Below are 25,923 nucleotides of genomic sequence, written 5' to 3'. Positions count from 1 at the left end.
AGTAACCTCTTCCTGACATCGGCCACAGCAACTCCTTTCAAGATACTTCTCCAAAGGCAAGGGAAACAAAAGCAAAAATGAACACTTGGGACTTCGTCAAGATAAAACACTTCTGTACAGACTTTGACTTTGAAGGACCATAGATCAGTCCCAAGTTGCTTATTGTGCTCTTGCTGAGAGAGCTATAATTACTACTGAATGAACTATTCCAGCTGCAAATGTCTCCTGAACAAAAAGTCCTGATGTTTGAGATGCAATGACTATGACCATGTGTTATATGTTCGTAGATATGGTGGGACGAGGGGTGAAGAGTGAAGAATACATCAATACCTTAAATTCTTCTTTAGTCCATCTTCTTTCTATTTTGATGAGAAGTTTCCATAGACAAAGTAGAAGGGACTTATGCTAATTTAGAAAACATTTGCGATTCCAAAGTAGTGTGATGAGTAGGAAGTACCTAGCCACTGAATTAGATTAATCAAAAACAGAACATGAAACCAAGGAGGGCAGGAAAAGTGAGTGCAGCGGTCAGCTCCAAGGCAAGGAATAAGAGCAATTTAAAAAACGACTAAAAGTTGGGCAGAGATCTGGATTGAATCCTAGCTCAGTTATTTACTAATTAAAGAAATCTGACCAACCACTTAACTGTATCAACCTTCAGCTTTCTGCTCTGTTTGTTAGGGGAAGTTCTACCTATATTGCAAAGTTACTGAGATATAACATTTGCCAAGCAGTAATTGCTCAAAAAATGATGGCTTACTATTATTGTACAGCATATTCTTCCAGCTATCAACATAATCTCCTACCTCTTTTTGCCCAGCAGTACACTTTTATGCTTTTATTTTTTGGTAGCTGACATGTTCTTGTCTTGTCTCTTCTGTCATCCTAAAGTGTTTTGAGGTTGGGACTCTGTCTTTTAAAGTAGTTCTGGAAGCTCTCAGCAACTTTTTAAACTAGTAATGTCTAACTCTTAGCCCTGCATTCTGTAAAGCACATGTGTTTGCTAGGCTATTAATATCTCTCTTTTCGGAATCAGAATGCCTTTGGTGATGAGGCAAGAAGCCAAGTACTCAGTACAGGCCTTTGAAATGAGGAAAGAATAAAGGTCAGATGCTGAGGATGTTGATCTGGAGTTAAATCCTTTTCATAAATGGCTTCTGTAAACACATTTTGGCCAGTGGTCACTAACCTCTTCAGGTTTTGATCTTGTGAGATTATTCCCCAGTTATGAGTTCATTAGACTGTGTATTCTCAGTTAGAGAAGTCATACCACAGACATAGTTATTTAGCACACATCCTAAGTCTTTAAATAAGACCTAAATATCTGTGCTTAAATTAGTAAAGGCATCTTGACATTAACCAGTTTTAGTCAGAAAGATAGAGTTTATACTAATCTATTTATACTTTAAGAGCTTTTTATTTATAGGGCTATGATTTGAGATCATAAGTTGTATATAGTGAGGCCTGACATTATACAGCTAGGGCCAGGACTGTGCCTAAAAATTTGCTTGTGTGAAATCGATTGAGGGACACACTATCTTCCTCTTGATTGAAAGTATCTGCTTTCCCTCCAGGTCTGGACCAATCTGCCTTGTGGCCTCAAATGATTAGAGTCATTTCTTTTAGTGAAAACCAACAAGCATGTTTTAAAAAGCAGTGACAGTGTGCTTGGTACTTCATTGAGTAAGAATAATGAAAAAAATACAGCAAAGATTCAGCTCACATCTTCAAGGAAGTTGCAACTATTATTTAAGGCATTTTCTTGGTGTAGTTTACATTGTTTTGGCAGTAAGTGAAAAAACCCCACTGTAACTTAGACCAAAATAAATAAGTAAATACATAAATAAAAAGCCTCCAAGAAACAATTAACTGATTTACTTGAACAATGGGAAGGACCATAGTTGTCATGGGGCTCAAAATTTCTCATCTATCTCTGTTTCCTTTAGTTGAAATCAGCCCTGAAGAGCTTCTTCCTATGTACCCAGAACTGTGACCTTTAGCCACATATAGATTTATTTCCAAAAAGGATATGACACTTTTTTTTAGTCCTAATTTTTAGAAGTCATAGGACTCTGATGGACCTATCTTAGCCCACATGGGTGGTGGGAGTGTGGTATTAAAGCCCTCACTGGAATTACTGAATTGGAGTGTAAGAGCACTTTCCTAAAACAAAGGGATTGATGTTATCATCTAGGAAGTGAAACACAATATATACCCACCAATCTTTTCTAAATCTCCTAAATTATTGCTCTTTATCAGGTGTTTAGAGATTGATAAGGCAGATGATGAGACTAACAGAGAAAAATTGCAGAATAATATGAATTAGCCCTTAGCTCATTTTACTAGCTTGCAACATCATCAAAAACCAAGGTGTCTGAAAAGAAAGTTGTTTTCTCTACTAAGTTTTTTAAATAATTGAATTCTACATGGATAAGGTAGAGATTTTAAGGTCTGTTTCAATTTTAAATACAAAAATGCCATTCCTGAAACACCAATGCACACAGTATCTTCAAATCTTGTCCACCTACAGCCTTTGTTAGTTAAGACAAACAAAAAATATGAACCTCACCATGATTCATTTCTAATAAGAAATATTTGAGGAAGTTGGTTTAAAATGATTTGAATATTGGGGCGCCTGGGTGGCTCAGTGGGTTAAGCCTCTGCCTTTGGCTCAGGTCATGATCTCAGGGTCCTGGGATGGAGCCCCACATCAGGCTCTCTGCTTGGCAGGGAGCCTGCTTCCCCCCACTTTTTCTCTGCCTGCCTCTCTGCCTACTTGTGATCTCTCTCTCTAATAAATAAATAAATCTTTAAAAAATTATAAAATGATCTTTTTCTTCTCATATTATTATTTTCTTCTCATATTACTATTTCTTCTCATATTACTTCTCATATTACTTTTTCTTCTCATATTACTATTATTCTTCTCATAAACTTTAAGCTTTTATAATTTTAGTTAAGTAATATGAAATGCCTATCGAATGTTTCCCCTTTTAACAAAGTTAACTTTTTGAATCCAACTAATGTGTTGCTTGCATGCCATCTCCCCATCTGACCAAGGACACTAAAGGGGCGTATAAAGGACACCAAATAACGAGCACAGTGACAGAGCGAGTGTTACTTGGCCCCGCCTCCTCCTCACTAGGTGATATCTGACAAGCTTTTGACTTCTTTCTGCTTTAGTTTCCTCAGTTGTAAACCGACCATTTCTATGGAATGTTTTTAGCAAGGTCATGCTAAGGGTCTGAGGTGAGGAAAATGCTCCTTTCTGATTCTTTAGGAAACTGCATATTCTTGTCTGTTTTTTTTTTTTAATTTCTTTTTAGCGTAACAGTATTCATTGTTTTTGCACCACACCCAGTGCTCCATGCAATACATGCCCTCCATAATACCTACCGCCTTGTTCCCCCAACCTCCCACCCCCGCCCCTTCAAAACCCTCAGGTTGCTTTTCAGAGTCCATAGTCTCTCATGGTTCACCTCCCCTTCCAATTTCCCTCAACTCCCTTCTCCTCTCCATCTCCCCATGTCCTCCATGTTATTTGTTATGCTCCACAAATAAGTGAAACCATATGATAATTGACTCTCTCTGCTTGACTTATTTCACTCAGCATAAATCTCTTCCAGTCCTGTCCATGTTGCTACAAAAGTTGGGTATTCATCCTTTCTGATAGAGGTATAATACTCCATAGTGTATATGGACCACATCTTCCTTATCCATTCGTCCGTTGAAGGGCATCTTGGTTCTTTCCACAGTTTGGTGACTGTGGCCATTGCTGCTATAAACATTGGGGTAGAGATGGCCCTTCTTTTCCCTACATCTGTATCTTTGGGGTAAATACCCAGTAGTGCAATTGCAGGGTCATAGGGAAGCTCTATTTTTAATTTCTTGAGGAATCTCCACACTGTTCTCCAAAGTAGCTGCACCAACTTACACCGGTTAGAATGGCCAAAATTACCAAGACAAGAAACAACATGTGTTGGAGAGGATGTGGAGAAAGGGAAACCCTCTTACACTGTTGGTGGGAATGCAAGTTGGTGCAGCCACTTTGGAGAACAGTGTGGAGATTCCTCTTGTCTGTTTTTTAAATATTTTTTCTAAAAAATGTTGGCACTTGCTTTTCCCACCCTCCAAAAGATCTATGGTTAAGAATAGATGTGAGAAATTGTTTTTCTTCCTGCCACTTAGCTTAAGGCAGAGCAAAACGCTGCATCAGACAAAGGCCAGGAGCTGGCTTGTTTTTAGCAAAGACCTACCTGGCAAAAAGCCAGCTGTGGCTCATACAAGAGTGGTATCATGCTAAGGTGATGAAAACAATACTTAGGGCCTGATTTATTGTCTTTCAGGGTGTCTTGAGATGGCCCTTGCTGAAAAGAGAAGTGGGTGCCTTGTGGTTAAATATACAAAAACCTTGGAGAAAGAGTATCATTCTTTCTCATACACCCATTCCATAATACTTGTGGTATGAAATGCTGAGCTGAGTGCTCTAGTGCATTCGATTTTGCCCTCAAGCTGACTACTATTTAATTGGAAGATAAGAGATAAATTTGTAAAAACAAGTAAGAGTAAATTAAGAATACCAGAGATGTACCAAGACTGCATATGATTATGCAAGATTTGAGTGGTTCAGGTATTTAGTGAGTAAGAGGAAGAAATCACCATGATTTGGTCAAATAATCGTATTTTGACGATGAAAAAAAAAGTTGGTCTTCTTCATTTGTAAGTGAAATATAACACTGATAAGGATAAGTAATGATAGGAAATGAATTATAAATATTGCTGTTTATTGAGTACTTTAGATGCTATGCACTTTCCATGTACTAACTCTAATTACATGGATAATTTCATTTTTCATTGGCAGGGCAGAGGGGTGATAGCTAGCATTACTTGCCAACCTAAGCCCTAAGTACAATCATTGTCATCATTATGAATTAATACTATTAATAACATCATCCATAAGATGAGGTGTTATTACAAAGACATAGACAAGTTAGGAAGATGTTTAAAAAGATAAATATGCCAAGTGTGATAAAATGTGAAAAGTCAGGATGCCAGGGTGGCTCAGTCAGTTAAGCGTCTGCTTCAGCACAGGTCATAATCCGAGGGTCCTGGAATTGAGAGCTGCATCAGGCTTCCTGCTCAGTGGGGGGTCTGTTTCTTCCTCCACCTGCTGTTCCCCATGCTTGTGCTCTCTCTCTCTGACAAGTAAATAAATAAAATCTTAAAAAAATATGAAAAGTCACTGTAGGAGGCATGGTAAGCTTTAGATAGAAACAGGAAAGTCCTTCTAAGCAAAAAGAAACCTGCTAAGCAAATCTGTCAAAGCAGGAATAGTTATGTACAGGTGGGAAATGTAGGTAGTGGCCAGTTTGGTTGGAGGAGAAGATTCTTTATATTGGCCTACAAGGCTCTATCTTGTCTGGCTTCCATCACCTCTCTGACCTCATTTCCTCTGAGTCTCCATCTTGCTCATTCCCATGCAGCCACACTAGACTTGCTATTTCTTGAACTTGCCAGACATTCATAAGTTTCAGGGCCTTTGCAGTTGCTGTTTCTAATGTTACAAATACCTTCCTTCTAGATATTCACATGACTTATGCCAATAGGCCCATGAAATCTTTACTCAGATGTTATTTGCTTCATGAGATCTGCCTTGATCACTCTTTATAATTAGAGACTCCCTTGACATTCTTCATCTTTTTTTTTTCTATAGCACCTTTTGCTTTCTCATATACTATATAATTTACTTATTTTTGTGTGTTTGGTTATTGTCTTTTTCTTCCAACTAAGAAAAAGATGCATGAAAGTAGGGTGTTTTAAAATTTTGTGTATTGCCGACTTCCAATACTCAGAATAGTGCTTGGAATGTAGTGATTAATTAGTGTTGTTGTTGTTGATGTAGATTATCAGTGGGAATTAAGACCACAAGAGTATTTTGATGTGAGGGAGACTTAGTCAGAAGAAACCAGTAAAAGTGTTTGAGAGAACAAGTGGCATGCATAAAGAAATGTTTCAAGAGAATTAATCTGATAGTGGTAAATAGTTCGGATTTTTCAGGGGAGGAATTATAGCAGTAATTTGGAAGTATAGTGATCTGAGCTTATACAAGAGTATTGGCAGTAGAACTACAAAGGAAGGAATTGATTTATTTTTAAAGAGGGTATTTAAAAAGGAAAACCAGTCACACTCAGCAATGATGAGACATTAATACTCTGTATGTGGAGGTGAAGCAGAGACAGGAAAGATTCTGATTTTTTTTCCCCCAACCCCCTCCATCACTTTCTCTTCTCTGGCTTGCTCTGTGCCACAGAAGTCTATCCCTTGAGCCTGATCCAAGCTTGCTTGTCATGTTGCTTCTGGTTGGGTTCATCCAATGGAGGAACTACAATAGATTGAAGGATGGCAGGAGACAGAGATGAGACTGTTTCTTTCTTCCTCTTCCCTGCGTACTTTTGATCTGTGCTGTGGCAATGACTGTATCCTTCTACCATTATGGCTGCTATTAAGTGGTCCCTTCTACCCAGTTCCAGGTTTTATTGAGGTTCTGTTCCCTGGGCCTTGAACCCTAGGGCTGCTAACAGCTCTCTGGTGTTGCTAGTCACTGGGCCTATCACTATCCTTTGTTCCTTTAATCTGTTTGTGTTTCTAAAAGTAGTCTTTTTATTAGACTCTTAATTTGCATGATTTAGGGGTAAACTCTATTTCCTCCTGGAGATATGATTGATGAAGAGAAGAAGAAGTTAAGAATTTCTGTAAATCAACCCTTGGAAACTGAAAAAAAAATTAATATCACCATTAAGAGTAATAGGAAAACATAAAGAGCTCAATTTTGAGGAAGGATGAAACTTTACTTTGATATACATAGAGTTTGCCAAAATGATAAATGTCTAAATGGAATGCTTACTAGCCATATATGAAGGCTGGAGGAACCAGAATAAAAGTTGAAATTTATTCAACAATTGATTCAACAATTAGTGAGCCCTAACATGAGTTAGATTCAGGTTTGGGTTTCATTGAAGCCTGAGATCTTTGAGTTAGGAATGGCCGTTTGTATGTGAAAGGGGCTGTAGACTGAGGAATACAGAGGGCCCAGGACTGAACTATTATGCTGTCATTTAGGAAATGGAAGGATAAAATAGAGATGGACAACAGGCCAGAGAAGGAACTGATGGAACTGGACAAGTAGAACATGAACAGTATCAAGGATAAAATAAAAATTCAAATATTATTAGGCAATATAGCTATATGCCATGAAAAGAATGCAAATAGTAATCAGAATACAGATATATTTATAATGCAAATTTCAATGTCATTGGCAAAAGTCATCACTTGGTATATCTATGAGGACAAAAAAGGTTTATCCATGAAGACAAAAAGCATGGACTTAGCGGAAGAGGGTTTCGTTAGATACCTTTATTGGAATCAGACAAAAGTAACTGGACACATTTATCTTACATCAGGATGGTCTTACAAATGTGAACTGTATTACATTTTATAACTAAATTTCTCTCTTCTCAAGGTTTGAACAGATATTGCCAATATCTGCCCCTATGATTGTCTTCTCTAACATTCATTGTTCTCTTTTAACTGCCATTCAACAAACACATATTGGACAATTTTAGGGTCTGTTAGAGAATAAGACTCTAAGACCCATGCTTTTATGTTGCATATAATATAGTTGGAGATACGTATAGCAATTCAGTAAATGAAACATAAAAGGGATTTTCATTTCATTTCATGATAAGGACAATGAAGGAATTGCAACAGGGTTATACAACTGAGAGGGAAGGTACTAGAAGGCAGTGTTAGATGTTAGAAAACACCTCTTGGGAGGTAACATTTGAACGGATGTCTGAATAGTAAGCCAAGTTATAAACTTGGGGAGGACTATTTCAGGCAGACAGTAAATAGGTTTACCTGACCTGAGGTAGAAATGAGTTTGAAATGTTGGATGAGTAGGGAGAAGGACTGAGGGCCTGAGCAGTGTTAATGAGAAAAGTGGTGGAAGATGATATAGACAGGACAGATCATATAGGATTGTGTAGACAAAGTAAAGCAGTTTGGGTATTATTGTAAGTGCAAGGAGAAATTACTGTAGGGATGCAAATATGGGGCTTTTTTTGGGTACTATATAAGGAGTGGATTATAGGATTTAAAGTATGGAACTGAAGAGAACAGTTAGGAGGCTATTGCAATAATCCAGGTGAATGATGGCTTTGACTTGGACTGCAATGGTAATTAATGAGATGGAGAGAAACACATAGATTTAGGAAATATTTGGGGGCTGGAACAATGAGAACTTGGGGATGGAGTAAATGAGTGGCATAATAAAAAAGCACAGTTCAGGGGCGCCTGGGTGGCTCAGTTGGTTAAGCAACTACTTTTAGCTTGGGTCATGATCCTGGGGTCCTGGGATCGAGCCCTGCATCAAGCCCCATGTTGGGCTCCCTGCTTGGTGGGGAGCCTGCTTCACCCTCTCTTCTGCTGCTCTGTCTGCTTGTGCTCTCTCGCTTTCTCTGTCGGATAAATAAATAAAATCTTTTTTTTTTTCCTAAAGCACAGTTCAAAGATGACTGCTAGATTCTTGGCTTGAGTGAATGTGTGGATGTGATGTCAGTTACTAATATGGAAGAAGTAGAGGAGAAACAAGTTTCAGGGGGTGTTGCTGGGTTCCCAAGACCACCCTCAGGTTCCATGACTCACTACAAGGACTCATAAAACTCAGAAAGCTATTATATTCATAGTTAGGGTTATTATAGTGAAAATATATAAATTAAAGTTAGGGAAATAATTGATCATATATAGTGAGATTATATATAATGAAATATATAGCTTAAAGGAAAGAAAAAAGTCACCTTACGTGGATGAAGTTTAGAAGAAACCAGGCACAAGTTTCCTCTTGTTCTTTCCCAGTGGAGTTACATAGGCAGAGCTTAATTCTCCTAGTAGCAGCGTCGGGTAACATGTATGGAAGGACTGCCAACCAGGGAAGCTCATCTGAGTCTTAGTGTCCAGAGTTTTTACTGGGAGTCATTCACATAGGCAGGGGATTCCCATAGGGCTGACCTTAGGTAAGCAATGTCCAACCCCCAAGTCCCCAAGTTTAAACTGATAGAGCATGATGGCTCAGTGCTCCAGGAGTACAAAGGCACTTTATTAGGCAGAATATTTTAAAGCCTCAAAGGTTATCTTCCAGAAGCCGATAAAGAGCCAGGCTTGAAGACCTTTGGAATGTGCAGAATTGCGGCAGTTTGAGCTTGCTGAATTAACTTTTTACTGCACAAGGGGGAAGCCAAACACAATTTTAAGTTTGAGGTGCTTCTTTGACATCCAAATGGAATGTCAGAGGTTAGAGATAGGATAATGGGAATACTCTCAGTGTACACAGCATATACAAAGTATTTAAGATCATGAGATTGGATAAGACTACCCAAAGAGAGAATCTATGTAGAAAAGAAGAGGGCTCAGGACTGAAATAAAAGGTTCTCCAATACTCTGAGCTTAGAGTAGAACAATATACCAGCACAGAAGGTAGAAGGGAAACTGGGAGATTACATAGTCTCCCAAGCCAAAAGAAGAAGGTGTCTCAAGACAGAGGAAGTCAGGAGCATTGACTGTTAATGAGATTTTTAAAGATAAAAGATGGAAGATCATGTGTAATCAGGATTGGTCTAGTGAAGAGGCTGACAGTAATGATGCAAAAGTGAGAAGAGATAATTTCAGGCATTGAGTCTTTGCGAAGGCAAGTTGTGACTTCCAGAGCACAACCTGAGATGTACAATGCCTACATTGTGCAAGAGAGAAAGCAGAAAATGAAGTTCAGGCCCATGAACGTGTTTTTGACCATTTGGTGGGAAGAAAATGAAGGATTGGCTGTCAAATTGCATGTGTTCTCCCAGTGAAGTAAACCTCATTTAAAATTTTCATTTTTTTCTTTATGTCGGGTCAACACAGTTCTCTCAACTTAAAGAGTATGGTAGGGAGGTTTCTTAAAAATAGAACTATGAACCTATGACCCAGTAATTGTACTACTAGTGTTTACTCAAAGGATACAAAAAAACTGATTCAAAGGAGCACATGCATCTGAAGTTTATAGCACCATTATCAACAATAGCCAAATTACAGAAAGAGCCCAAAAGTCTACTGACTGACGAATGGATAAAGAAGATATGAGATATATATGTGTGTGTGTGTGTTTGTGTGTGTGTGTGTGTGTGTGTGTGTATAAAATGGGATATTACTCAGCCATCAAAAAGAATGAAATGTTACTGTTTACAAAGAAGTGGATGGAGCTAGAGTGTATTATGCTAAAAAAAATAAGTCAGAGAAAGACAAATACCATATGATTTCACTCATATGTGGAATTTAAGAAACAAAACAGATGGAGGCTCCTGGGTGGCTCAGTCAGTTAAGCTTCTGCCTTTGGCTCAGGTCATGATCCCAGGGTCCTGGGATGAAACCCCACCTCAGCTCTCTGCTCAGCAGGGAGCCTGCTTCTCCTCCCTCTGCTTACCATTCTGCCTACCTGTGCTCTCTCTTTCTCAGATAAATAAATAAAATCTTAAAATAAGAAAAACAAAACAGATGAACATAGGGGAAAGAAAAAAATAAAAGAAAGGGAGGCAAACCATAGGAGACTCTTAACTATAGAGATCAAACTGAGGATTGCTGGAGGGGAGGTGGGCAGGGGGATGGACTAAATGGGTGATGGGTATTAAGGAGGGCACTTGTGATGAGCACTGAGTGTTGTATGTAAGTGTTGAATCACTAGATTCTACTCCTGAAACTAATATTGTACTATGTGTTAAGTAATTAGAATTTAAGTAAAAACTTGAAACTTAAAAAAAAAATGAATGGTGAGGGAAGAGAAGGATAGTTGATGCACAAAGTTAGAGGAATCCATGGACTGATGGTTTTGATGATGGACAAGATCTGTTAGATTGAGTATAACAGACAAAGCAAGCTGGAAGGATAAGAAGGTATAGTTTTAAAGGAGTTGCATGTATTATTTTAGTGGTGAAGTAGCTGCCTATGAAAACAAAGCTCACAATGCGGCCATTGAAGTGAGCACCTAAAATAGAGCGGAGGAGAGGTCCTTCGGAATAAGGAGGTGATAAAACCCAAGAAGCTGAGATTTGGGATGGATCAGCTATGTGTCCCTGAAGGTAATGAGAGGATTTAGGGATGAAGAAAAGGACAAAGACATCAATGAGTAAAGGGAAAGGAGAATGATTTTGTTATTTGGCAGTTAAGTGAAGGAGTAGAAAGTAGGGCTTAAAAGGAGAGGAGTAATTGTCCAGAATTGACAATGGAGAGCAAGGAAGATCCTAACATCATCTTGCAGTCTTACACTAGAAACACAGGAAAATGATTGAGTAGATTCAGGGAGTCCATTCCCCCTGAGGACAATCAAATTTTAGTAAATGATAATCATTGTAAAAAATACGAATGAAAAATATGAAGATGTATAGGTTTATTAATCTTGGAATGGGAATGCCCAAAGGAGGAGTGAAGAGTGAGATCAGACAGTGGGAGTTTGAACCATAGAAAATAAATATTACAAAGAGGAAAGTAAGGAGAATACAGCAGTTCAGAATTTAATTGGCAGTGACCAAGAAAACAGACTGAATATTTGTGGACATTTCTGACTCTCAGGTCAGAATAAGAGCTGTTAAGGATAAGAGCTAATGTTACCCTGGTGAATATGAAATTCAAGCATTCAGAGTTAATTGCATTTAGGACGTGCTTAGAGAGGAAATTTTACCTAATGTTTTACTTGTGGTCACCATTCACATAATTATATTCGGAAAAATTTCGCTAAAATGGCAGTTTGGTTAGAGCCTCTCTTTTGCTTAAACACTTTCAATTCTTCTTAACCAACCTACATAACCTTGTATGGAATAAAGAAGGAGAAATAAGGAGGAATAATTTTTGGAGAAAGATGTTTAGAAATATGAAGGAAAATTTGGTGAGTTTTAGGAAGATAAGGAATAGATGATGAAAAGAGGAAAGGTCGAATAAATATATAAACATATTTCAAGAAGAAAGTTGTATGGCATTTGTTTTTAGAATATCAACAAGAAATCAAGGGAGGTAAACAAGTATTTTGTTTCTAGCAAGTCCACCCCTTTTTCTGGCTTTAAAAATCATGATACATGTGAGTGGAAAAGAGAGACAGCTATAAGGAAAACCACAGGCATTTGAATCAGACAGATTAATCTGAATTTGAACATGGAATAATGCCGTGTGTTTCCATCTTTTTTATTACTTTCCTATGTATAAAAAAAAATCAGGCCAACTAACCCACTGTTCTTACTCTCTTGCCAGTACCCCAAATATCGGAAGAAATTAGAAGATGGTCTTTGAGTTGCTGATATGGAATTATGCACTCCAGGGGTTCAAGTTAAGAGGGAAGGTGGTAGAGAAAAATAAATGACAAGGAAAGAGAGATAAACAAAGGAGGTAAACAAAGGAGTTCAGTTGCCTTCTTTGGAAAAGCAGGTGGGGTCATCCAGCATAAAGCCTGGAGCTCCAAAACTTACAATTAGTGAACCAAGGTGTTGAAACACAAGCCTTTCTCTAATATTGGTTGTCAGATCTCCTGTTTACTGTCCATGCATATTACATAGGTCATAGATAAAAGTGAAAGTTTGTATTTTTAAAATGAGAAGATTCCATTAGTAGTAGTTAGTAGTTTTGTTGCTTTTGGGGTATGAATGTGAAGACAGACTTGGAACGTTTTCACAAAACCCTATGTTTGTGTTAACCATCATCAACATGACAAATGGATAAGAAAGAACCCTTGAGAAATCCCATGAAAAGCTGGATGAGGTAAGGAAGTAACAGATGACTGTTGACTCCTGAAAATCTGATATTATAGTTATTCCTTCAGAATCGTAGATGGTGAAGACAATTGGGAAAGCAGACACATAAAAAGAAGTATCCAAGTATTACATATAGCTTTGTGTTTTAAAACTACTATTATTTGGTTCTTTTTCTGCTTTTTTTCTGGCAACTTATAATCTTTCATGGGGAAACCCTAAAGCCTGTCTTGGCTTGGGTAAAGTTTTTTTTTTTTCCCCCATTTATTTATTTATTTATTTATTTGACAGAGCAAGAGAGAGCAGAAGGAGGCAGTGCCGCAGGCAGAGGGGAGGGTAGAAGCAGGCTTCCCACTGAGCAGGGAGCCCGATGCGGGGCTCAACCCCACCACCCTGGGATCATGACCTGAGCCGAAGGCAGAGGCTTAACCCACTGAGCCACCCAGGCACCCCGGCTTGGGTAAAGTTTTAGTTTGACAGATAAGTGGTTGAAATCTTGGGTTTTTCTTTTGGACTGGGCACTGACTTTCATCTATACTAGGTGCTATACATTTACTGATGGTTCACATAGAGATATCCCCAATTGGCTCTTTTCTGTTCTCTATTGGTTAGGAGCAAATTCTCTTTTCATGCTCCATCTCCACACAGGATGTCTGAGTGTTCATCCTCCTGTTAAAGGGCTAGGAAGTTTCCAGAGCTGTGGAACTGTGGTTTGTCCTTAGGTGAAAGGCATCAATGGTGCTGACTCTTGAGTACATTTGGTCATTGTTATCCCTTTTATTCTGCTTCCTTGTATTTGGAACAAAGGTATTCCTTCTTCTTCCCTCTTCAAAGACTACTGGCTTTTCTCTTTCATCTATCTTTGCTCTATCTTATATGTACTCTTCTCCTTTTGTCCAACCCCCTCTGCCAAGTCTTGTAGTCTCTAAAGAAAGAAAGCTGGCTCTGTAAGTGCAGATCTGAGAATCTTCCTCTCATATTTAATTTTGCTTCTGCTTTGTTGTAGACTGGAGGAGGAAAACTAGCTCTTGACTAAGTGAGTGAAAAGGAGGCAGTGAAATGCACAGAAAGCATGCTACTAATATTTTGAGCTAACCGTGTGCAACATTCATGCAAATGATTAAGTTAGAGTAAATGTCTGCCTTTTTCTCAAACAGGAGCAGGTGATCTGAGACAAGGAACTATTTTTTGTCATTGTTAGTTTGGTTTACTAGTGAGTTTTCTTCTGCTTGTAAGTGACATAAAGCACATTTGAATTAGCCTTGGTTAGATAGGAATTTGATTGGAGAGATACGTGGATATTTAGTGAAATGAAAGGAAGAGAATAACCAAGTTCTAAGAAGGGCAGGAATTCACCTGAGCCTTAGAAACCTAAGTGCCAGGCTCTGCAACACCCTCAGGGCTCTTTTCGTTTTCCAGTGACTCTTTGCCTATGTGTATAGACTGCCTTTCTCCATGTGGTAGAAAACATGACCTCTCACTGACATTTAAGTGTAACTTTGTAATTGGAAGAAAGGAACTATGTCCACCTTCTCTCTAGGAAAAAGAAGGGGAGGGGAAAAGAGAAAGGGTAAGGGAAGGAGAGGAGGAGGAGAAAAACAATCTGAATAGGATATTTCTTGGCCAAAAATTTAGAGTAAAATAGGGATAAAAGAAGGAATTAGCACTGATATGCCTGGTAAAGATACTAAACATTTAATTGTGAGATTTCTTGCCTTACAGCTGGTCAGAAAAGTATCTTCTGCCTTATGAGTTGATACTATGCTCTTTTATAACAACTGATAATTTATGCTTTGGAAGTGTGTATTTGTGTGTGTGTACTTCCTGGAAATAGGAAGAATAATAAGACAAGTTCTGTGACTACTACTGGTGCAGAGAATTTTAGAACCCATGCGCTATTTTTTCAGACTGAAAAACTCTGACCTATAAAAATATGCTGCAGGGAGTACGCAGATGTATCTTTTTTATTTATTTTTTATTTCTTTTCAGTGTAACAGTATTCATTGTTTATGTACCACACCTAGTGCTCCATGCAATACATGCCCTCCATAATACCCACCACCAGGCTCACCCAACCTCCCATCCCCCCGCCCCTTCAAAACCCTCAGGTTGTTTTTCAGAGTCCATAATCTCTCATGGTTCACCTCCCCTTCCAAATTCCCTCAACTCCCTTCTCTTCTTCATCTCCCCTTGTCCTCCATGCTATTTGTTATGCTCCACAAATAAGTGAAACCATATGATAATTGACTCTCTCTGCTTATTTCACTCAGCATAATCTCTTCCAGTCCCCTTTTGTTGATACAAAAGTTGGGTATTCATCCTTTCTGATGGAAGCATAATACTCCATAGTGTATATGGACCACATCTTCCTTATCCATTCATCCATTGAAGGGCATCTTGGTTCTTTCCACAGTTTGGTGACCGTGGTCATTGCTGCTATAAACATTGGGGTACAGATGGCCCTTCTTTTCCCTACATCTGTATCTTTGGGGGTAAATACCCAGTAGTGCAATTGCAGGGTCATAGGGAAGCTCTTTTTAATTTCTTGAGGAATCTCCACACTGTTTTCCAAAGTGGCTGCATCAACTTGCATTCCCACCAACAGTATAAGAGGGTTCCCCTTTCTCCACATCCTCTCCAACACATGTTGTTTCCTGTCTTGCTAATTTTGGCCATTCTAACTGGTGTAAGGTGGTATCTCAATGTGGTTTTAATTTGAATCTCCCTGATGGCTAGTGATGATGAACATTTTTTCATGTGTCTGATAGCCATTTGTATGTCTTCATGGGAGAAATGTCTGTTCATATCTTCTGCCCATTTTTTTTATATGATTGTCTGTTTTGTGTGTGTTGAGTTTGGGGAGTTCTTTATAGATCCTGGATATCAACCTTTTGTCTGTACTGTCATTTGTGAATACCTTCTCCCATTCCATGGGTTGTCTCTTTGTTTTGTTGACTGTTTTCTTTGCTGTGTAGAAGCTTTTGATCTTGATGAAGTTCCAGAAGTTCATCTTCGCTTTTGTTTCCTTTGCCTTTGGAGACATATCTTGAAAGAAGTTGCTGTGGGTGATATCGAAGAGGTTACTGCCGATGTTCTCCTCTAGGATTCTGATGGATTCCTGTCTCAAGTTGAGGTCTTTTATCCATTTTGAGTTTATCTTTGTGTACAGTGTAAGAGAATGGTCGAGTTTCATTCTTCTACATATAGCTGTCCATTTTTCCCAGCACCATTTATTGAAGAGACTGTCTTTTTTCCACTGTATATTTTTCCTGTTTTGTCGAAGATTATTTGCCCATAGAGTTGAGGGTCCATATCTGGGCTCTGTACTCTGTTCCACTGGTCTATGTGTCTGTTTTTATTAGGCAGATGTATCTTAAAGCAAAGTAGTTTCCTGTCATCATGGGCATACTTTCCCAAAGGCATATGGAACCTTAAAGAAAGAGAGAGATCTAAAGAGAAAGAGAAGAATTAGGTTAGGGATCAGGGACATTCATTAGAAGCTAGTTTTGTTCATTTTTAACTTCGTGAGTTTTTTTTTTTTTTTAAAGATAGCATTCACAACTGATGGTAGTCAACAAATATATCATCACGGAAAGCTATTTAGTTTCAAGAATATCTGTCTAGAGAAGAAATAAGACAATGTGGCACCATCATGGGTACAGGGTACAGGGAAGATCCTCTTATATCCTTGGTCCCATAGAAATTCACAGGCCACAAGACCCATATTTCATTAGATATATGGAGTAACTTGCCAAGAGTGGTTTTTTTGCAAATCTGAAGCAGTACCCATTACCATCATTTGCCATTGTTTGTGTTCCTTCTTTGGTGTGACTCAGAGGCACATTAGTTCCAACAATGTTCAATTTAACAGACAAATTTAAACACATTTAATTAATAGATACATGTTTGGCCAAAAAAGAAGTCATTTTTAATGTTATCAGGTCATTCATACTTTTGGATGGTTGCCTTTGTATGGTTCATGGTTTGGACATCTTCTCCACATGAAGTTACAAAACACCGTGATAGATGTTATACTAACTATTTAGTTTGATTTTCTCCCTTTAATGTTGTAATTTCCTTTAGTTACCTCAGTCTTTCTGTAAAGACTGATACAGCTGTTCAACTTCATTTAATGATACTCTGTGGAATTTAAGAATGGGCATTATAGGAAATGAAACTTGAAACAAAGTAATCCTTTTGTTGGTACCAGTACGAACTTTTATTAGCACAGATAGCAGTATATTATTGAGGTGAGCACACCTGGCAGATAGAGGGTGACCCCCAGCAGTTATGTAAAGTTTTCTTATGGAAAAGCTAGAAATATTGTGGTAGAGCACAGAGAAGACTGTGATGTAATGGCTGTGTGGACAATACGGGAAGAGACATGAGAAAATCCATTTACACATAGACTTGAGATAGGTAACAAAAAATTGGGAAGGAAATTGATACTTGGAGTACACAGTATGATCATATTCTAAGTCCCAGTTGCAAAATTCCAGTTTAGGGTCTCACTGGCTCAGCTTGGGTAAGATGCTAAGATCTAGACCAACTCCCAATACCCAGTTAATGCAAGGGTGAAGCATTAATGTAGCTACTCCTGCAGACTTATGGGTGGGGAAGAGGGAGCAGTTTTCTAAATGAGAGACAAGTTGTATGATCTATCCCACAGTAATGCGCTGGAGACTACTTTATCCACTATTAAGCATTAACCCTGAAGATATTCCTATTTTTAGCAAGCTGACTTTTCCACAACCCTCCCTGTTTATCATAAATATAGATTATAAGTCATAGATAAAAGATAATTTACTACATGGTATAATCTCTGTGTTTCATGCTTTTTAGTATATAAGGTCAGACTTGGAACATTCACCTCATTAATATAGCAAACTAATAAAAAACTTCTGACAATTCTAGAAAGATCAGGAAGGAGAAAGAAATAGGAAGTTAGCTTTTTAATTCTGAAAAAAACTGAAGTTTTTTAAAAAATAAGTTATCTCATGTAACCTGATAGAAGAAAATTGAGAAAACAATGAATCTGAAACCAGGAATCACCAACTAGAAACTTCGTCCACTGATAATTAGTAAATGACAACATAAACAACTTCTTTTGCCCTCAGGGAGGTGTAATGATAAATAAAAATTGTGTATATTTAAGGTATAAGTATACATCATGAAATGATTAGCACTGTCAAGCTAATTAACACATCGATTACCTCACATGGGTACCATTTTGGGGGGTGTGTGGTGAGAACATTTAAGATCTACCTTTCTTTGTCAATTTCAAGTACAGAATAGAGTATTATTAACTATATTCACCATGCTGTACATTAAATTCCCAGAATTTATTCATCTTATAACTAAAAGTTTGTATCCTTTGTCCACATATCTCCATTTCCCCCCTCCCCCTAGACCCTGGCACCCACTGTTCTACTCTGGTTCTATGAGTTCAACATCTTAAATTCCACTTGTAAATGAGATCACACAGTATGTATCTTTCTCTACCTGGCTTATTTTACTTTGTATAACATCCTAAAGGTTTATTCATGTTGTCAAAAATGGCAGGATTTCTTTCTTTTTTTTTTTTTTTAAATATTTTATTATTTATTTATTTATTTAAGAGAGAATCAGCACAAGTGTGAGGGTGGACCGAGGGAGAGGGACAAGCAAACTCCCTGCTGAGTAGGGACCACCTCCCATCCCCCCTGTGGGTCTCAATCCCAGGACCCTGAGATCAAGACGTGAGCCGAAGTCAGATGCTTAACCAACTGGTCCACTCAGGTGTCCCAGAATTTTTTTTAAGGGGTTAGTAATTTCCCTGTGTATGTGTGTATATGTATGTGTGTATACATCTAAATACACACAAAAATTTATATACACATGTAAGAATACCACATTTTCTTTATCCGTCTGTTGATGGACACTTAGGTTATTTCCATATCTTGGCTGTTGTGAATAATGCTACAGTGAACATGGCACTGCAGATACTTCTGAGATCCTGATTTCATTTTCTTTGGATATATACCCACTAGTGGGACAGCTGAATGTATGGTAACTCTATTTTTGACTTATTGAGTAAGTTCCATACTGTTTTCCATAATGGCTCTGCCAATTTATAGTCCCATCAGTGGTGTACAGGGGCTCCCTTTTCTCCACATCCTTGCCAACACTTACTATTTATCTTTTTGATAATAACCATCCTAACAGTTATGAGGTGATATCTCATTGCTTTGATTTGCATTTCCCCGATGATTAATGATAGTGAGCACCTTTTCATGTACCTGTTGGCCATTTGTATGTCTTCTTTGAAAAAAATATCTGTTCAGGTCCTTTGCCTATGTTTTAATCAGATTATGCTTTTTTGCTATAAAGTTGAAAGAATTCCTTATGTATTTTGAATATTAACCCCTTATCAGATATATGGTTTATAAATATTTTCTTTTATTCCATAGGCTGCCTTTTCTTTGTTGATTGTTTACTTTGTTGTACATAATACATAAGTATGTATATATGTAGTATTTATGTATGTATTTTTAAGTAGGCCCCATGCCAGGCACAGAGCCCAGCATGGCACCTGAGCTCACAACTGTGAGGTCAAAACCTGAGCTGAGATCAAGAGTACAGTGCTTAACTGACTGAGCCACCCAGGCGCTCTTGTATGAAAAATGCCAATGGAATTTTGATAGGGTCTGCGTTGAATCTTTAGATAGTTTTGGGTAGTATGGACACTTTCGTGATATTCTTCTAATTTAGGAATTTCTTTCCATTTATTTGTGTCTTCTTTAGGTTTGTTTTTTCAGTGTCATATAATTTTCAGTGTATAGATTTTTCACCAGCTTTGTTAAATTTATTATTTTTTTTTTAAATTTATTTATTAGTGAGAGAGAGACAGACAGAGTGAGAGCAGTGGGGACAGGCAGAGGGAGAGGCAGAGAGAGTCCCAAGCAGACTCTGTGCTAAGCACAGAGCCCAACCTGAGGCTGGGTCTCATGATCCTGAGATTACCACCTGATCTGATACCAAGAGTTGGTCGCTTAACTGATTGAGCCACCCAGGTGCCTTAGTTAAACTGACTCAAATATTTTATTCTTTTTGGAGCTATTGTTGTTACTGTATAGAAATGCAAGTGATTTGTATACTTCAATTTTGTATCCTGTAACTTTACTGAATTCCTTTATTATTTGGAACAGTTTCTTGGTGGAATCTTTAGAGTTTCCTATATATAAGATCATATCAGCTGGAAGCAGACAATTTAACTTCTTTCTTTTCTACTTTTTTTTTTTTTTTAGATTTTATTTCCTTTCTTCATTTAATTGCTCTGGTCAGGACTGCCTGCACTATGTTGAGTAGAAGTGTTGAGAGCAGGCACTTTTGTCTTACTCCTTATTTAGGTTTGTTTTCTCAGTGTCTTATAATTTTCAGTGTTCAGAAAGTTTTACTTAGAAGTCAAACTTTCAGCTTTTCACCACTGAGAATGATAATAGCTGTGAACTTGTCATGTATGGCCTTCATTATGTTGAACTACATTCTTTCTATATATAATTTGTTAGAATTTTTATCATGAAGTATGTTGAATTTTGTCAAATGCATCTTTTGCATTTATTAAGCTGATCATATAATTTTTATTCTTCATTTTGTTAAAACGTTGTGTTGCATTTATTGATTTGTATATGTTGTTTCATCCGTGCATCCCAGGAATAAATCCCATTTGGTCATGCTATATTCACTGTTCAATTATTTTCAAATTTGTCTTATTAGCATTTTGTTGAGGATTTTGCATCAGGGATACTGGTCTGTAATTTTTTTTTTCTTGTAAGGTCCTTATCTGGTTTTGGCGTAAGGGTAATACTGGTCTTGTAAGTTAGAAATATTCATTTCTCTTCAATTTTTGGGAAGAGATTGAAAAGAATTGGTTTTAATTCTTTAAATGTTTGATAGCTTTTACTCGTGAAGTCATAATAATCCTTTGTTCATATCTGCCAAAATGTTAGTTATTCAAATAAACAAATCACACATACTCAACTACTCATTTGAGAAAAAAAAAAAGATGGATTGTTGTGTCATATGCTGGAATTAACACAGGCATGCATGCAGAGCAATTTGGGTTCAAATCCCACTTCCGCTCTCTACTAGTTATAAGTCTGGATAAATTATTTAACCTTGCCTCATTTTAATGAGTAAAATAGTAAGAATTCTTTTTAAAGCATATGCAGACAAATACCAAAAAAGTAATTGTTATTTAAAATAGTCTTGGAATTAGATCCTCTGTGAGCTCATTTTTCAATTTGGTCTTTGTGAAAATTTCAAATAGACAAAAGTGGGCTGAGCAGGATGAATGCCATTGTTGGGGAACAAGAACTCATGTCTCCTTGAAGGTCTTTCTAGCTAGACAAATCAAATTGACATGAGACAGATGAGAGAGAATGAAATTTAACGGCATATGAACAAGGAATCTACAAAGACTTGGAAATTCCGAAGACAGTCAGGAAAATTAGATGTCTATGTCATCCTGAACTAAGAAGAAGGGCGTAGTGGTCTGGGAAATTGAAGGGAAGGAATGCAATTCACAGGGCAGGAAGAAGAGCAGATGTTTGGTAATTAGATTGTTTCCTTGCCATATAGATACGTGATTCAGATAAAATTTATCTCTGGTAATAATCTTTATTCTCGAAAGATCCCTAATTTAGATTCTCCTGCATAGTTAAGGGAGAGGCGGAAGTTTCTCTTGAGTCCACTGGGGTCTCAATAGCCTTCAGCTCAAAATAATCTTCATGCCAAATGAAGATGATGGCCATCTTGGGGCAGCCTGGCCTTGGGCCCTACACCATCACTTTAGTGGAGGCATGCCAACAGGTATGCCAAGAGGCATGCCAGAATATTGTAGTTTTACCTTGGTGTTTACTCTCCTTTAGGACCTTTGGTCTTTTAGGCACAGACAGTGAACTTCATTTGAGCATCCCATGAAGAACGGGGTAAACCAGCTCACAGGAGACTGATGCATATTTCACAATATTTTTTTAAAATTTATACTTGATAATGCATATTCTTTTCCAGAGTCTGGAATGCTTACATTTACTTATAAGGCATGTCTCTTAAGAGGCTCAAAGTTTTAATCTTGGCATCAATTTCTTAATAGCAAGTATAGTGCTACATAATTCCTTTAAATTATTTGTTCAATACCTCCAGAAACTGCAAGGGGAAAGCAACTTATGCAGCAGTATGTGCCTATACCTGCCTCTTCAGACCCACTTTAAACAGGTTGTTCTTTTCTCTGTAATTTATACTTGGCTTAGGTGAGACCCCCTAGTCACTTAAGACTTTGTCCAAACAGATAACTATGAAAACTGGCATAAGTCTAAATGGCTTAGGTTTTTCTTTCATGGGACCTAGAGCACTGCAGGTACTTGTGGCACAGAACAGAGATGGGTAGAGGGGAAAGGGGGCAGTGTTTATATATCTGGTTTATTTAGGAGAACTGATGAGTGCCCTCCAAGGATCCATATAGGAGAAAGCCAGTTTCAGAGGCATGTGCATTGTTGCCTCATTATGAAATACTTTTCAAGCAGAGTCTCTTGATTCAGTATGAATTTAGGAACTTTCCAGTGTTTTTACTTCATATATTAAACATTCCTGATTCAGATCCACATATTACCCAAATATCTTTGTGTTTCTGATGGACAGTGTACTATATTATGGGAAGTATTACCCTTTTAGGTATAATAATTTAAAATTTTTTTTCTTGTATGTGTAATTTCATGTAAAATAATAATAGATAGCTAATATCTCCAAGGACAGGTCTTTTTCAGATATTTACATGCAGCTATTCAAAAGTTAAGAACTCTTAATTCAAGTGGAGTCATGACACTAATAGTCTTCATGTTTGACCGTAATTTTAAGTAGCAGTATAGGCAGGGTGAGTGGTGGAGAGAGTAGAAAAGCCAAGGGAAAATCGGATCTGAGACTCTAGTTTGAAAATGGCTGCTCCTGGGCAAGAGTTGAAGTTTCAAAAATTAAAAATTTACCTGATATGTAAAGGCACCTGAAGATCCAGAATTAAATGAACAGAGAGCACGATCTCTTTAATTTTGAGGTCTGTTCAGAGCTTCCTTTTTTTTTTTTTTTTTTGCAAAGAAGTAATTTTATTTTATTTATTTATTTATTTTTATTATTTTTAATTTTTTATAAACATAATATATTTTTATCCCCAGGGGTACAGATCTGTGAATTGCCAGGTTTACACACTTCACAGCACTCATCTTAGCATATATCCTCCCCAATGTCCATAACCCCACTCCCCTCTCCCAACCCCCCTACCCCCAGCAACCCTCAGTTTGTTTTGTAAGATTACGAGTCACTTATGGTTTGTCTCCCTCCCAATCCTATCTTGTTTCATTTATTCTTCTCCTACTCCCTTAACCCCCCATGTTGCATCTCCACTCCCTCATATCAGGGAGATCATATGATAGTTGTCTTTCTCTGATTGACTTATTTCGCTAAGCATGATACCCTCTAGTTCCATCCACGTCATTGCAAATGGCAAGATTTCATTTCTTTTGATGGCTGCATAGTATTCCATTGTGTATATATACCACATCCTCTTTATCCATTCGTCTGTTGATGGACATCTAGGTTCTTTCCATACTTTGGCTATTGTGGATATTGCTGCTATAAACATTTGGGTGCACGTGCCCCTTCGGATCACTACGTTTGTATCTTTAGGGTAAATACCCAGTAGTGCAATTGCTGGGTCATAAGGTAGCTCTATTTTCAACATTTTGAGGAACCTCCATGCTGTTTTCCAGAGTGGTTGCACCAGCTTGCATTCCCACCAACAGTGTAGGAGGGTTCCCCTTTCTCCACATCCTCGCCAGCATCTGTCATTTCCTGACTTGTTAATTTTAGCCATTCTGACTGGTGTGAGGTGATATCTCATTGTGGTTTTGATTTGTATCTCCCTGATGCCGAGTGACGTGGAGCACTTTTTCATGTGTCTGTTGGCCATCTGGATGTCTTCTTTGCAGAAATGTCTGTTCATGTCCTCTGCCCATTTCTTGATTGGATTATTTGTTCTTTGGGTGTTGAGTTTGCTAAGTTCTTTATAGATTTTGGACACTAGCCCTTTATCTGATATGTCGTTTGCAAATATCTTCTCCCATTCTGTCAGTTGTCTTTTGGTTTTGTTAACTGTTTCCTTTGATGTGCAAAAGCTTTTGATCTTGATGAAATCCCAATAGTTCATTTTTGCCCTTGCTTCCCTTGCCTTTGGCGATGTTCCTAGGAAGATGTTGCTGCGGCTGAGGTCAAAGAGGTTGCTGCCTGTGTTCTCCTCAAGGATTTTGATGGATTCCTTTCTCACATTCATCCATTTTGAGTCTATTTTTGTGTGTGGTATAAGGAAATGATCCAATTTCATTTTCTGCTATTGGCTGTCCAATTTTCCCAACACCATTTATTGAAGAGGCCGTCTTTTTTCCATTGGACATTCTTTCCTGCTTTGTTGAAGATGAGTTGACCATAGAGTTGAGGGTCTATTTCTGGGCTCTCTATTCTGTTCCATTGATCTATGTGTCTGTTTTTGTACCAGTACCACGCTGTCTTGATGATGACAGCTTTGTAATAGAGCTTGAAGTCCGGGATTTTGATGCCACCAACTTTGGCTTTCTTTTTCAATATTCCTTTGGCTATTGGAGGTCTTTTCTGGTTCCATATAAATTTTAGGATTATTTGTTCCATTTCTTTGAAAAAAAATGGATGGTATTTTGATAGGAATTGCATTAAATGTGTAGATTGCTTGAGGTAGCAAAGACATTTTCACAATATTTATTCTTCCAATCCATGAGCATGGAACACTTTTCCATTTCTTTGTGTCTTCCTCAATTTCTTTCATGAGTACTTTATAGTTTTCTGTGTATAGATTCTTAGCCTCTTTGGTTAGGTTTATTCCTAGGTATCTTATAATTTTGAGTGCAATTGTAAATGGGATTGACTCCTTAATTTCTCTTTCTTCTGTCTTATTGTTGGTGTAGAGAAATGCAACTGATTTCTGTGCATTGATTTTATATCCTGACACTTTACTGAATTCCTGTACAAGTTCTAGCAGTTTTGGAGTGGAGTCTTTTGGGTTTTCCACATATAGTATCATATCATCTGCAAAGAGTGATAGTTTGACTTCTTCTTTGCCGATTTGGATGCCTTTAATTTCCTTTTGTTGTCTGATCGCTGAGGCTACGACTTCTAGTACTATGTTGAATAGCAGTGGTGATAATGGACATCCCTGTCGTGTTCCTGACCTTAGTGGAAAAGCTTTCAGTTTTTCTCCATTGAGAATGATATTTGCGGTGGGTTTTTCATAGATGGCTTTGATAATATTGAGGTATGTGCCCTCTATCCCTATACTTTGAAGAGTTTTGATCAGGATGGGATGCTGTACTTTGTCAAATGCTTTTTCAGCATCTATGGAGAGTATCATATGGTTCTTGTTCTTTCTTTTATTAACGTGTTGTATCACACTGATTGATTTGCGGATGTTGAACCAACCTTGCAGCCCTGGAATAAATCCCACTTGGTCTTGATGAATAATCCTTTTAATGTACTGTTGAATCCTATTGGCTAGTATTTTGATGAGAATTTTCACATGGAACATTCTCCAGAATAGATCACATCCTCGGTCCAAAATCAGGGTCAACCAGTATCAAAAGATTGGGATCATTCCCTGCATATTTTCAGACCACAATGCTCTGAAGCTAGAACTCAATCACAAGAGGAAATTTGAAAAGAACCCAAATACATGGAGACTAAAGAGCATCTTTCTAAAGAATTAATGGGTCAACCAGGAAATTAAAGCAGAATTGAAAAAAATTCATGGAAACAAATAAAAATGAAAACACAACGGTTCAAAATCTGTGGGACACAACAAAGGCAGTCTTGAGAGGAAATTATATAGCAGTACAAACCTTTCTCAAGAAACAAGAAAGGTCTCAAGTACACAACGTAACCCTACACCTAAAGGAGCTGGAGAAAGAACAAGAAAGAAACCCTAAACCCAGCAGAAGAAGAGAAATCATAAAGATCAGAGCAGAAATCAATGAAATAGAAACCAAAAAAA

The sequence above is a fragment of the Enhydra lutris genome, unplaced genomic scaffold, assembly GCF_002288905.1.
Source record: "Enhydra lutris kenyoni isolate GAN:26980312 unplaced genomic scaffold, ASM228890v2 scaffoldscaffold19, whole genome shotgun sequence".
NCBI classification, from domain to species: Eukaryota; Metazoa; Chordata; class Mammalia; order Carnivora; family Mustelidae; genus Enhydra; species Enhydra lutris.
Note: the sequence above shows the minus strand (reverse complement) of the source record.